Genomic DNA, 15,076 nt, shown 5'->3' with positions numbered 1-15,076 from the left:
AATATAGACTTCTGTGCCACCAAATCAAGTTATATACAAATTTAGTACCTACCTCCTGCTATAACAAATAACTAGGTCTCCTAGCTCTTTACCAAAATAAGTCCCTCATATGATGAAGATTCATGCACAGAAGGAGGAAGCCCTTTACACAGAGGATGCTGAATATTTGAATGGAATGGAAATTTGACCATTGAGATTGCATGTGAATAGCATAGCTCAGAACTATAGTTATGGTGATGGCCATTTGAGTTAGATGTTTTTCAGTGGTGTTCAGGTTGTATAAGACTTTATTGGCAGCTCTGAGTCCTTAAACTCAGACTCCTGAGGAAAAAAAAGGTTTCCTCGATAATAGAATTTATTGATCCCAAGTACATATTAGCATGTGCCAATTGGCAGCCATGGGCAGAATCTGCCTAGCAGATGTGTTTTGTTTTGCTTGCAGAATGTTTTTAAATGTGGAAATGTTCACATACATTCTCAGATATATAGTTTCTTCAGAAAAGTCCTTGTAAACTGTCTGCTGGATTTAAATAGCCGCTGCCCCGTTTAGTTCGGTCAAGGGCTCCTTAGAGTGACAATCCCCTCACTGCTCATCTTACACCTAGCTTTCATTCAGTTACATTACATCCTTGGCCCTCCTATAGGCAACTGAATTTTTAACCTGTTATGTTGTATAACAAATGTCAGCAAACATGTGCTGTGTGTTAGGAACTGGAATTGAATATGAAGAGATGATTAAGACAGCCCTAGCCCTCCAAGCACTCATGATCTGCTGGGAGAGCCAGGTGCTGAAGGAAATCATAATAATAGTAAAAGCGTTATAATGGAGGTTTGCATAAAGTATTATAGGAAATGCTGCTAATTACTGAAAAGAATCAAGAGAGAGAAAAAGACAAAAGAATCCAGAGGTTTTTTGTTCTTTCTTAGATAAAATGCCATAGATGTAAAGAAGATTTAAAAAAAAAAAAAGAAAAAAAAAGGGGATCCCTGGGTGGCGCAGCGGTTTGGCGCCTGCCTTTGGCCCAGGGCACAATCCTGGAGACCCAGGATCAAATCCCACGTCGGGCTCCCAGTGCATGGAGCCTGCTTCTCCCTCTGCCTGTGTCTCTGCCTCTCTCTCTCTCTCTGTGTGTGTGACTATTATAAATAAATAAAAATTAAAAAAAAAAAGCAAAAAAAAAAAAAAAAAAAGCAATGCAGAATGATTCCCAGAAAAGTGCATGATTTCCACCGGGATTTTCCTTCGCTTTTTTCCCTTTTTGTATGCAACTATTCTATTTGTTAAAAACATTTAGTTGTACTCTTCTTATCTTTGAATATAGTGGTATGATTACAAGGCTACCGATTTTGGTTTTTCCTTTCTTCATAGTGTCAAGCACATGATAAAGTATTTCATTTCAAAATATTGCTTTTTCAGTGCCACTAGAAACAAATTATAATAAAAAAAATAATGAAATAGGGACGTCTGAGTGGCTCAGCGGTTGAGCATCTGCTTCAGCTCAGGGCATGATCCCGGGGTCCTGGGATTGAGTCCCGCATCAGGTTCCCTACAGGGAGTCTGCTTCTCTCTTTGCCTATGTCTCTGCCTCTTTCTGTGTGTCTCACATGAATAAATAAATAAAAATCTTTAAAAACATAATGAAATAAAACACTACTGCCACCACCAATGATATGTTTTGTACTGGCTAACAACATTGTTTCAGTTTTAGCTAACTCCAGCCTATAAGCTTCTCTTCATCAATGACTTATTTTACTTTCCATTGGAATTACCATTCTTAACCTGGATATATGGAGCAGGATAACTGCCTGGGTAGTTATGACAGAGTACTATTTCATGTAGGATTTGGCACAGGAACATCGGGAGAAATGCCTATACGTAGTTTGTGATGACATTCATGCATCTTTCTGCTTGTGACCTCTGCTCAAAAGAATTTTTGTTGCCTCTCAGGAATATGCATCTAATTATCTGTGTTAGTTACTGGTGGAAAGAAAACAAAACACCAGGACCAACACTGAGAGAGGAAAGGTTCTCAGACTAACAGCCATAGATTTTTGTACATGAATATGATCTTGAACAACATAGTAGGGTCCACCAACAAAAAATTTTCACCGAAATTAAAGCTGGATATTAAGTATAATCACTATGTCCAGGGATTTCAAGGTAATCTTAAAGTGACTAACCATACCAATCATTTGACTTTGTAGGAGTCTCATTTCTTGACTATGTGTGCTTCATACCCCCTGCACTAATGCTCCTTCTGACTCCCTCTCTACTTCTCTGCAGTTCTACTCAGTATTTCTGCCAGTGTATTCTTTCAGTCAAGGATACTTCAGTTATCTTTGCTGTATGTTTTTTCTTTATAAAAATAAATATTTTTTTGCCTCATGTAAAAAGGTAGTGATTAGAATTAATCTGATAAAATGCAGAGAAGAATGAAATATACATTATTATCAGATTATTTCAACCAAATAAACACCATCCTTAAAATTCCACAGAAGTATGGCAAATATTTCTTGAAAGTCATACTCTCAAAACATGAAAAGCACCACACATTAATTTGTGCTTAACATGTTTAGAGTAGTGTGAATTCATTTGGTGTGGAATATTTCTTTAAAAGGTAGTATCATCTGATATGTCTGGCTACACTGAGGATTTGGAGCTTGTCAGTCTGGTAAGGAGATCCTACTGAGTGTGTTGTTAAAACTCCTGCTGTGCTTTTCATCCTTTGCCTTTCCCTGGTCCTGGCCTCTGAGTCAGCACATGGGAAGGATTGTTATGACTAGAATTGGCTACTATGTTTAAATTTCCAGCAGAGCCAGTGTTCTTTGATTTTCTGCTGGCCAATCCACATGTTACTTGTACCATACCAAAATGAAATTTTATTTAAAGAGTGGTAAGCCTCAGAAAAACTCTAAAGAAAGTATAGGAAAGTAGTTGGTAAAAATCATTAACCTTCAAGATAACTGTCGTAGTGTGTTGGAATAAAAGTTCTAATTTGATCTGATTTGGTTTTAGGAATTTTGAATATGAAGCACAAGGGAAGCTCTTAGAGTCACCAAGCTCTGACTTTGTCCTGTTCCCAGTCACTGAGCATGATTTTATTGAATTCAACCCACAGTGCTCCAGGGGCTGATCTGGCCCGGTGGACTCAGAGACCTGATTTGATTGGCACAATCCAGAGTCAGCCCAACCCTAGCATGGAAATACATATCATCCTAGCTTCTAAAATTGGACCTAAAGCAGAACAGAGTTTATTAATTTGCAGTGGAAATTGGCAAGAATGCTGCCAACTTATGTTCTCTAGTCAATTCAGATACTCTTTATAGACAAAATACTTAAGAAGCCAAATTACAAATGGAAAGCTGGTTGTTGACCTTGTGTTTCAAAAGGGTGTTGCCTTGCTATCTCCACAAAGCCACATTTAGCCTTAGTATGGAAAGGGTTGAGCTAAATCACCCTTCTTTTTTCACTGGAAGGGTTGGAAGGTCACTGGAAAGGTTTGCTTCAGGCTCCTTCTTTTCCTGGCTTCCTCTGATTAAGCCCTTTTGTCACTGCATTGGCTATGTTAAGCCTCAAGTGGTTATGCTTTCCTGGCCATGCAGTCAGGAGACTTTGCACATATCTGTTCTGATCATATGGTTTTCATAGTGGTAAATCCCAGGACAACCTAACTCATCTTTTTCAAGTTTTTGGAATGTAATACTGTCATTTCTAATATACCAACTCTAGGTCTGCATTCTCAAAGTAAGACAGGCTTAACAAAGGCAACAATGATCAGAACTAGAAACTGGTTTAAAAGCAGCTTCAGATTCTCTTAATTCAAGTAACTACTCCACTATTTACCGGCTGTGTAAACTTGGCAGAGAAACAACTTTAAATTTCAGTTTTTCATCTGTAAAATGGGAATAATAATAATACCTGCTTAGTAGAATAGTTATGATTCAGTGAGATGATGTACACATGATGTTATCAAATTTCCTGGTGTATATTGAAATAAGCATTATGTTCAATGTTAGTTATTATTACTAATACTGTTATTGGTCCAAGTCATTTGTGTAAACATTTTTAAATCATGTTTTATTTTATTTTATTTATTTATCCATGAGAGACACACACACACACACACACACACACACACAGAGAGAGAGAGAGAGAGAGAGAGAGAGAGAGAGAGAGGCAGAGACACAGGTAGAGGGAGGAACAGGCTCCATGCAGGGAGCCTGACGTGGGACTTGATCCCGGGTCTCCAAGATCATGCCCTGGGCTGAAGGCAGTGCTAAACCACTGAGCCACCCAGGCTGCCCCTAAATCATGTTTAAAAACACCATTCAGTGAAAATGGGCTTGCCATATCCAAATGAGGATCTTGGTTCTGTAAGGGCAGCGAGCTCCCTGTGCCACTGGCAGAGATTTCAGGAGTCTTGTGACCACTACTTATAGGTACATAGTTAGCTCTGGCCCCTTTCACATCTAAGTCCTATCAAAGGTTATATTTTAGTTATTCTGATACACCTGTATATACAGACACAATCTCAGAATTATGTAGTTCTGATTTTGGAACTCCTCCTGAAAGAGGGTGCTATATTTTATGATGGTTTCTTAATCACTTTAACAGACTGTTTGGGTGTCATTAATTCATGTCTAACCAAACTCCAAATGCATCATCCACCATAATTGTTCTCTATTCCTTCCATATTCCATCACCTACCATAGACCTTTCAAACAACCAAAATATGGCAACAGTATGACTCTACTTTGAAAAGTCCTGCTGTAAATAGCAAGGCCTAGATGGTTTGACAAGATCAGGAGAGAAGAAATTGAATTTAAATTAAAAGATTGAATAAGCTGGAACTGTGCAATAGGACATGCTACTCCTCCATAATTCCAAGACAGTTTAGATGTCAAATTAACTAATCACCATTTTAATTCTGAATTGATTCATTATCATGATGAAGCAGCTCTTATTTTATTAGGTATATTGATGATACATATAAAGAACCAATACATAAAACTCACAGAATTTTTTGAGCATGAACGTTACAACAACACTCTATTTTAAATTCAGATACATCTTCCACATCCCAATTTTTGTTGCTACTCATTTTACCCATTTCACAGACCATTCAGGTGATGAGTCACTCACTCTCCCTCATTTGGAAGAAGAACAAAGTAATGTCTATCATTTAAAATCTGACATGAATTTTGTAAAGAGAGTGAGAATCTTACCCAGAGCTCTTTGGACTGTTTAGAAGAAAGGTATTTTGTCGATCTTGAAGGCTGAGTAATGGTTTGCATCACAAGATGATAAGGCAAAAATGATGGGACATTGTTTTTCCAAAATCACTTCCAGGACAATGACTAACCCAAATGCTTCCAGATTGATACTGTACATCTGACAAGTTATAAAAAGAAGAGCTAAAATAGGAATCTCAGGTCCATATTACTTAATGAGAACATTAAATTCTAAGTGCTCTGTCAAAAGTATGGCATAATGGCCCTAGGAAAAGGTTTTCCTCCTGCCATGTTCACGTAACCTTTTCCAGAGGTTTCGTGGCTTCTCGCCTCCTATACCTTGGCCCAGAATACCTTCTTTGCTTCCATCCCTCATTCCTGCATGTACTTAACTCAGCATCAGCTCCTCATAATGATGTTTTCTACACTGGTATACTTTCAATCTGACTTATGTGTCTTTCTTCTCTGTTCTTTTTTGATCTCATAACACTTTGTTCATATTTCAATGCTCTTATTAATCAAGCAGAATTATCTCATTTTCTTGTCTATTTGTGAATGTATAGTAGATGCCCAGTATGTTTTTCCAATAAAGAATAAATTAATGGATGAGTGGAAGTAATGTTTATTTATCCTTGGAGGAGTTGGAAAGTTTCTATACTTGGATTGCTCTAGAAGGATGGGTAGGTGTTTGTCAATAAGGAAAGAAAGAGAAGAGGATTTTGGAGAGAAAGAACAAAGGACATAGAGTTAATGAAGACACATGATGAATAGGGGAAGGACATAATGGTTTGGTGTATAGTGGGGCCAATAGATGAAACAGTGTGGAATCAGGTAGGTAATAAAATGTAATGTTGGACAAATCAGGTGAGATTAAATTATGAAAGGTTTTTAACGTTAAAATAAGCAGACAAGAAAGCATTGTAACTTCTAAGGAAAGCAACTGACATAATAAAAATAGATTATGAGTTCACAAAAATGTAAAAGATAAAAACTATTTTTCATTCCATTGTGAACTCTGACTCCCTGAAGTTCAATATACCTTGAAAAATGAGAATAAACTTAAGCTTTTAAAAGCTCTTTTGAGAAATACTGGATAAATGTATTGATGGGTGGAGAGACAGATAGATGGCTTCATGGGTAGATTTGTAACAAATTGATATTTATGATTTGCAGTGCTTAAAGGAACCCCAGATGTTTTTGTATTTAATTGACCTTTAATGTGCCCTTTAGGATTGAACATCTCATTTCTAATCTTCAGATATCCTTGACTACATAATTTTCGGAATTTAAAGAGTAAGTGCTATCGTGTCAAAGCCATGACTCCCAGGGATGAATTAAAATTTTGGAAATGTTAAGGAAAAGGCCAGGGAAAATATTTTCTACCTTACTTTGGGAGGCAAATCTAAAATATTCTTTAGACTAAAACAGGCATCATCATTGCTGGCATGTTTCCCCATGTTGGAAGATGCAGCCATTCATTCATCTCTTCAACATTAAAATGACTCCCATTTATTTGACAAATGTTGTATTTCCATCTCCATACTGAATGCAGATATTTTGATGTGAAAAGATGTGAAGAAGGACAGCCTGATTTGGGATCTGTGTACTACTGTGGAAGGTGGGTAGTGTTTTGTGAGAGGCTAGATACTTACATGTGTAAAGGTAGCAAGTATATCTATGTGAAGACCCAAACTGGTGCATTCACCAATAAGCAGGTATGTGATATTTTGCCCGTGGACTCCTAAGTCATATAGTTCAGGAACAGGAAACTTTTTCTGTAAAAGGCCAAACTGTAAATATGTTTTTCTTTGTGAGCCATATGTTATTTGTCACAACATCTCATCTCTGTTATTATACGGCAAAAGTGGCCATAGAAAATATGTAAATGAATAAGCATGACTGTGTTCTTATTCAAACTTTATTTATGGATATTGGAATTTGAATTTCATGTAATTTTCACGTATCATGAAATACTATGTTTTTTATTCTTTTAAACCATTGAAAACTTTTTAGCTCATGAGCCATATAAAAACAGGTGTCAGGCCAGATATGGCCCATAGGCCAATATTAGCTGATCCCAGACAAAGAGGATCATCTCTGCCTCTAGAATGGCCATCTGGATCTGCCGGATGGATCTACTCGTAAGCTGTATGGTTGAGAAGCATCCCTTTCCTGGAAAACAGTTTTTACTTAAGTATTTGTAGGAATGATTCTCAAACCAGCTCCTAACCATTTCCTATAGCAGGTGGTTTACCATGTGGAGCAAACTAAGGAATACACTCTGAGTTGTGGAGGGAAGACAGTGTGGGAAATCCTCTTGCCTACTTCCAAAGCTTTCCTACCCTCAACTCCTCACCTCTAAGTCATTGAGCATCAGACTTTTCAGGATCTGGTGCTAGGCAGGGGTCCTGGAGGCAGGTAGAAGCAGTAGAAAGGGATGTTCAGCAGGAGCAGGGTGGCACTTGTTTTCTGGGTGCCATTTTTTTCCCTTTTTTTTTCTCCTTTCAAGAACTGCCAATGGCATAGGGATTCAAGTTGCCCTGGAGGAAGTACCAGTCCTAACAGCTGAGTGATAGATAGCATGCTTATCTTTGGTAAAGATTTTTAAAATATGTGTGTACACTCACACAAATGTGTGTTTTTGTGTATACATGTATGCATGTACAGGAAGCAGACAGTAGTCAGAAATTGGGATATGAAACACTAATGATTAAGAAGTATTCTTGGGACCAACATCTGGAGGGAAAGAGAAGGAGGCAAGAGGCAGGAGAGGGAGAATTCAGGCTGCAGTGCAGGCCCAGTGACAAAGACACCCCCCCCCCACGCCCCGCCCCACCATGGGGAACAGGAATTAGAATGACATTCAGAGTTGTCCCAAGTTGGGCCAAGAGAAGGAAGTCTTTATGCCCTCACTTGATTGTGTCATTAGATTTTGAGCCACCCAGGAAGGGGTATGACTATGCTTGAGGCAGTTCTCTGCAGTGGGGGCAATCCTTGAAGTGGTTGACAGCTGACCTCAGACCAGGGCTGCATGTCCTTCAGTGCTGGAATCTGTCCACTTGTCCATCTGTGCATCCATCTATTCATCTATATATCAGTCTAGAGTGTGTGTGTGTGCGCATGTGCAAGTGCATGTGTGTAAATTTGAGAATTCTAATATTATAGATACTAGCATAATGGATAGCACTTGGAATGATTTGCTGGAAGGATTAACGATGATTGCTATAGGGGTGACTTCAATTTAGTCATATAGGAAGGACTAAGAAGTAATTGAAGCTTAGAAAAAAGAAGAGAAAACTCAAAAGAGGGATTTCTGACTCAGCCTGTGATCCATTTGGCCTTTTCTAAAAGCCAGACAATACCTAAATATTGGATTTGAAGAGTCATACTACCTGAAATGAAACGCAGTGTTCAGTTGGGAGATTAAGTGTCTTCATCTGTGTTTGTTTTTCATATTTTTAAAATAGAATGCTACTGGAAATCTCATCCTGAGACTGGGGAAAGAATTTTACTTTAAACATATGTATTTTAAACCTTATTTTAAAGGGTTTGGCTCTTAATTGACTAGGCAGCACAGGCCATTTAGATTATTTTTCTTTAAATGAGCATAAATTTTGGAGAATGTACTTCTCAGGGCTTTCTGGACAGTATTCAAATTTCTTGGTTTTTCGTTGGGCCCTGAAAAAGACAAAAGAAGCTGTATTTTGTTTCCTATTAACAAATTAATCTATGCAAATCTTCTCCACTGTTCGGGATACATAATTAAAATGGTTGTATTGTAGTATTAACTAGTTAAAAGTATTTATTTTGTTTTCATTACTAAGCATGACATTTGTCTTTTGGCAGCTTATCTTGAGGTTCGTGAATATGTAATAAATTTTTTTTATTACCTTTATTTTGATTTTCTTTTTTGCATCTTTTCTTGAAAAAAATTTAGCTGTTTGGACAATACATTTTTTTAGCAAGTTACTGTCATTGTTCACTATCTCTCCCTTTGGAATGATCATTTATTAGATGCCCGTATGTCCCATCTCTGCCATCACTGACAGTGAAATCAGGTCAGTGACCCTGACTTGTCTGTCATTTCTCTCTCCTCTTTGCCCTTGTCATCTAATATGTTGCCAAGATCTGCTAACTTTATCTTAGGATGAGTTTTCAGATTTTGGCATCTGCAGTAACTGCCTAAGGCTAGGTTCTAATCATCTTACACCTGAAATATTTTAATGGGCTCTGGCCAGTTTTCCTGGCATTTCTGGAGACACCCTACACCCAGCAGCAAGATTTTCAAGAAGGTTCTAATCATTTCGCTTTCTCTGGGCACTGTCCCGGCTGTCACTGGCCCTTTCTTGCAGTGCCCCTCCTGCCGCTGCCAGCCTATTATCCCATATGTTCTGGGCACTACACCCCTTCTTTTGCTCTCAGGCCATCCTGGCCTCCCAGGAAGCCAGATCAGTTTTCCCTCAGCGTGTGTACAGCTGCTCTTTCCTGTGTCTGAGATTCTTCTCTCTCCATGTCTCCTAGGGGCTCTTTCTGTTTCTGCTCAAATATCTTTCTTGCAGACCAGAGTTCCCTAACCACCTGTCCAAGAAAGCCAGCCCCAGTATTCTCTGTCTTCCCACCCTCCTTTATTTTTATTCATGGGATTCATTAGTATCTAAAATGCTTTATATACTTATCACCTGATTTTTTCTGTCTTCCTCTGTTACAGTGTGGCACACAAAAGCAGGACCTCAATCTGTGCTGGAATCTGTCCACTTGTGTCCCTAGAATAGGGCATGCAGTCCTTACACTGACCATCTGGAAAATTATACATTTCTATCATGTATGTGAAAGCACTTTAGAGAACTGAAAATATATTCAGCTAAGAATATTCATCCTTGATTTTGTGCAGCAGTACTGCACCCTGGAATATTCCGCACCCTCCTCACTTCCAAAACATGTTTCTTGTTTCCTTCCAAGCTCAGCCTAACACTGGTCTTCTCCATTAGACCTTTCTGTTGCTGCATTTGAGGGGCCAACAGCAGTGCTCCCTTCCCTGCCCAGATTCTGGACAAATAGAGGCACAGAGGAGTGAGGGCAAGGAGATCAACTTACCACCATTACTACTGATAAAGGCCACATGGGAAAATGTGGATCTGCAGGTGAAGTACTATTTAGGGCCTGCTGGACCACAGACTGTGGTAGACTGGGCCATGCCCCTCATCTGTTGAAAACTTCCACTGAAGGAACAGAGCAGAATATTTCCTTTAATGTGTTTTTCCTGTAAGCCCTTTGTGACTCTAACCACTTTATGTATTTATGTATTTATTTATTTATTTTTAAAATTTTGGGGTCAAATCATATGATCTTATATGTGTAACTTGTGTAACTCTCTTCTTTAGCAAATTGTAGGCACCTCATCATGCATGCTATGTTGCGATACTCATAGAAAACACTTAGTGATTATTTTAAATTTTAAAGTAGATTGAGCCAAATTGTGTGCAGCTTGCAGGCAGTGGGTGGGTCTCCTAGGAATGCTCAGTCCCTCACTATGGCTGTCAACTCTTTGACATCATTCTCTGCACTGCTATAACTCTCAACAGCCTGACAAACCCATCTACCTTCTATCCTACAACATGAACAAAATCCATCTGTGGATTTTGTGTAAATCCCCAATGACTATTCATTATTAGCTGATGTTTATTTTGAGTGGCACTTAAATGGCAAACATATTATCTACATTACCCTGAATTCCAAGATCTTTACAAATTCCATAGATATTTACAAAATAAAAATATGCACCAGCCTGCAGTTCAGGCATATTTAATAAGTGACCTGGTCAGCAAATATCAGTAAAGAGGCAATAAGACATTTGTTTCAGCAAGAATAGCTTAAGATATGAAAACAAATAACCTCTGCTTCTCAGTGACATAAAACAAAGTTATCTTCCGTACTCTTGTTACATGTCTGCACAGGCAGCTGGAGGTACTGCCTGCCTGCATTGTCTGTATCCTCTGGAAACTGTTGGCTGCTGAGGTAGGCAGAAGAGAGTGGTCTCACACCAGCAGATATGGAAAAGGCATGGCAGGAGTGACACATCCTTCCCACTCACAGCTCGTTGGCAGAGCTACCACATGGCTCCATTTATCACAGGGATCCACCTTCCATTCTCTTACTATTTCCCTGGATAGTGGAGAATGAGAAATACTTGGTGAGGTACATTAGGGACCATGTCAGTGTTGCTGGCTACACTGAGTCAGCAAGACCAAAGCACACAATAGCATGGCTGAAAGAATCTAGAATGTTCAACAGGTTTTGCTATTGGTGACGTTCTCAGTATTTTTGAACAACTTGAAAGAGTCTTTACTCATGTACCAATGGTTTGTCTTCAACAAATAATAACATTTTGAACTCTGAGTACCTCAGTCATAATTATTTTTTTCTGACCATCTTTTTTTTTTTTTTTTCCAAATCTTGGGAGGCCTTGGTGCTTCAGGCAAAACTGAGATCGAAATAATTCCATTTTAAATGGAATTTAAATTTTAAATGGGGAGAGTATTAGTTCAAGGGCACAAAGTTTCAGTTATACAAGATGAGTAGGCCTAGAGAGATGTATTTGACAGTATAGAACCCATAGTTAATAAAATTTCATTGTATACTCAAAAATTTACTTAAAGGGTTAGATCTTATGTTAAGATTTTTTTTAAAGATTTTTATATATTTATTTGAGAGAGAGAGAGAGAGAAAGAATGCACAGAGGGAGAGTAAAAGGGAGAACCAGACTCCCTGCTGAGCAGAGAGCCCAATGCAAGGGCTTGATTTCAGTACCCTAAGATCATGACATGAGCTGAAGGTAGACACTTAACTGGCTAGGCCACCTAGGTGCCCCTGTTAAGGGTTCTTATCACACACACACAAAGAATCATCTTAAAAGATAAAATACATTTAGGAGAACCTTAAAAACATGAATGGTGAAGTAAAATCTTAACAAATTATATATATATATATATATATATATATATATATATATATATATAATGACCAAAAACTATTATAAATTATCTTTTTTAAGAAAAGATTTTATTTTTTCATGAGAGACACACAGGAGAGGCAGAGACATAGGCAGAGGGAGAGGCAGGCTCCTTGCAGGGAGCCTGATGTGGGACTCGATCCCAGGACCCCAGGATCATGACCAGAGCCAAAGGCAGATGCTCAGGTGAGCCACCCAGGTTCCCTGCATTATTGAATTTATAATACCTTGGGATGTCTGGGTGGCTCGGTGGTTGAACATCTGCCTTCAGCTCCAGTCATGATCCTGGGCTTTTGGGATCAAGTCCCACACTAGGCTCCCAGCGGGGAGCCTGCTTCTCCCTCTGCCTATGTCTCTGCCTCTCCTGTGTGTCTCTCATGAATAAATAAATAAAATATTTAAAAAAATAAATTCAATAATGTTTTTAAACATTTTTTAAAAGATTTATTAATTTATTTGAGGGAAAGAGAGAGCACGAGTGCAAGTAGGCATAGCAACGGGGAGGGAGAGAGAGGATCCTCAAGCAGACTCCCCACTGAGCCCATTTCAGGGCTCAGTATCACAACCCTGAGATCATGACCTGAGCTGAAATCAAGAGTCAGATGTTTAACTGACTAAGCCACCCAGGTACCTTCTCCTTTTTGTAAAAAAAAAGATTTATTTTGGGATCCCTGCGTGGCGCAGCGGTTTGGCGCCTGCATTTGGCCTAGGGCGCGATCCTGGAGACCCGAAATCGAATCCCACATCGGGCTCCCGGTGCATGGAGCCTGCTTCTCCTTCTGCCTGTGTCTCTGCCTCTCTCTCTCTCTCTCTGTGACTATCATAAGTAAATAAAAATTAAAAAAAATTAAAAAATAAAAAAAATAAAAAATAAAAAAGATTTATTTTAATAATGCTTTTAAATACTACTCATTTTCTTAGGCACAAAAATCTACATTTATGTGAAACTGTTCTGTTATTCTGTTACTATGTGTGTATGTGCATATGTGACAAATAATGCTTTAAGTCTTTATATAAGGCTTAGAATATATATGGATTTTTGGGTCTTTACAGTAACTCCAGTTTTGACCCAACTGGTTGGGAACCACCAGCCTGTCTATCTGTATCATCTTGCAGGTGAGGGAGACATCAGGTGAAGTGAGCTGCCTCAGGTTATATACAGTGAAGGGACTGTTGCCGGTTAGCATTCTGATTATTTTTTATAGTTCAACTAATACCTAAGTCTATCTTGTGCTAGGTACATGCTGAGCACTGGGAATAAAGTAATGAGATCTAGTGCATGAGAAGTTAAGATATACATAGGGATATCATAAGGAGTTTCTATCTTATACGGACCCTGATTATCAGTAGAACCTATTCATTATCATTTGACTAAATAGAAAGAAAGTCAGTAGAAAATTTGAAATCACCATATAGCCAAAGTCATCTTGTCATCAGACACATAGATATAGTGATAGCCTGTGAGGCCCAGCACATTTAGACTGGGCCTCACAGGCTACTGGAAAAATAGTCTCTCAATAAATATATGTTGAATGAGCAAGTTGAGAAAAAGTAGAGTGAGGAAATAGTACATTGTGTAGGTATTAGGTTGATTTCCTACATGTATACACTTAATCCAGATGGGATCTTTCTTTAATCTGCCAAAAAAGGGGAAAAAATTAGAATTCTATTGCTTTGTGGAGTGACTCTCAAAATGATTTAAAGATGTATTTTTCTGGCACCTTACATAGAAATTACATGTTGAAGCTGTGTGATTTACCTACCAGTATTGGCAATGTTTTCTTAATCATTTATATCTATCATTATCAAACCTTTTTCTGTTTTTATCCTTAATCATAAAATAATGGAGAAAGGAAAATTCATTAGGTTTCATAGATGGCAGAAAAGCAAGACAGGGAAAGGTAAGTGATTTATCCAAGGTCATATAACAAGCATATTCAACCTAAACTGAGAAAATAATCCTACTTCTAGGCTATGGTTTGCTAACCAAAATGAATGATAAAGGTGGTCTTACCTTACAACCGATTGAAATTAATTAGGATTATGCAGTTTTGGCATAGAAGGGATTATTGCGTGGGATACAAATGAGTGAAGGAGGAAGGGATAAGGGCATGACTTTCTTTGCATTATTCATTGCCTCTTCTAATTTTTATAATGATCTCTGGATCAGCTGAAGAGCAATTTCTTTTTATCTCTGTCTCCTTTTCTTTCTTTCTCCCTCCTTCCCTCCCTACTTCTTTCTTTCTTTCTTTCTTTCTTTCTTTCTTTCTTTCTTTCTTTCTTTCTTCTTTCTTTTCTTTCTTTCTTTCTTTCTTTCTTTCTCTTTCTTTCTTTCTTTCTTTCTTTTCTTTTTCTTTCTTTCTTTCTTTCTTTTCTTTTTCTTTCTTTCTTTCTTTCTCTTTCTTTTTTCTTTCTTTCTTTCTTTCTTTCTTTCTTTCTTTCTTCTTTCTCTCTTTCTTCTTTCTTTCTTTCTTTCTTTCTTTCTTTCTTCTTTCTTTCTTTCTTTCTTTCTTTCTTTCTTTCTTCCTTCCTTCCTTCCTTCCTTCCTTTCTTCTTCTTCTTTCTTTCTTTCTTTCTTTCTTTCTTTCTTTCTTTCTTTCTCTTCTCTTTCTTCTCTTTCTCTTTCTCTTTTCTTCTTTCTTTCTTTCTTTCTTTCTTTCTTTCTTTCTTTCTTTCTTTCTTTCTTTCTTTCTTTCTTTCTCTTTTTCTTTCTCTCTCTCTCTCTTCCTTCCTTCCTTCCTTTCCTTCCTTCTCTTCCCTCCCTCCCTCCTCCTCCTTCCCTTCCTTCCTCCCTCCTTCCTTCCTTCCTTCCTTCCTTCCTTCCTTCCTTCCTTC

The 15,076-nt window shown here is 38.1% G+C and overlaps 1 protein-coding gene across 4 annotated transcripts in view; it reads left to right on the top strand.

Moving 5' to 3' along the window:
* RGS7 (regulator of G protein signaling 7) overlaps positions 1-15,076 on the top strand; it is a 502,122-nt gene that overhangs the window by 176,500 nt on the left and 310,546 nt on the right. The gene's annotated exons all lie outside the window — the stretch shown is intronic.

This window comes from Nyctereutes procyonoides, unplaced genomic scaffold, assembly GCF_905146905.1.
Source record: "Nyctereutes procyonoides isolate TBG_1078 unplaced genomic scaffold, NYPRO_anot_genome, whole genome shotgun sequence".
Lineage (NCBI taxonomy): Eukaryota > Metazoa > Chordata > Mammalia > Carnivora > Canidae > Nyctereutes > Nyctereutes procyonoides.
The sequence above is the reverse complement of the archived record's forward strand: the minus strand, read 5'-3'. Positions and strand labels throughout refer to the sequence as shown.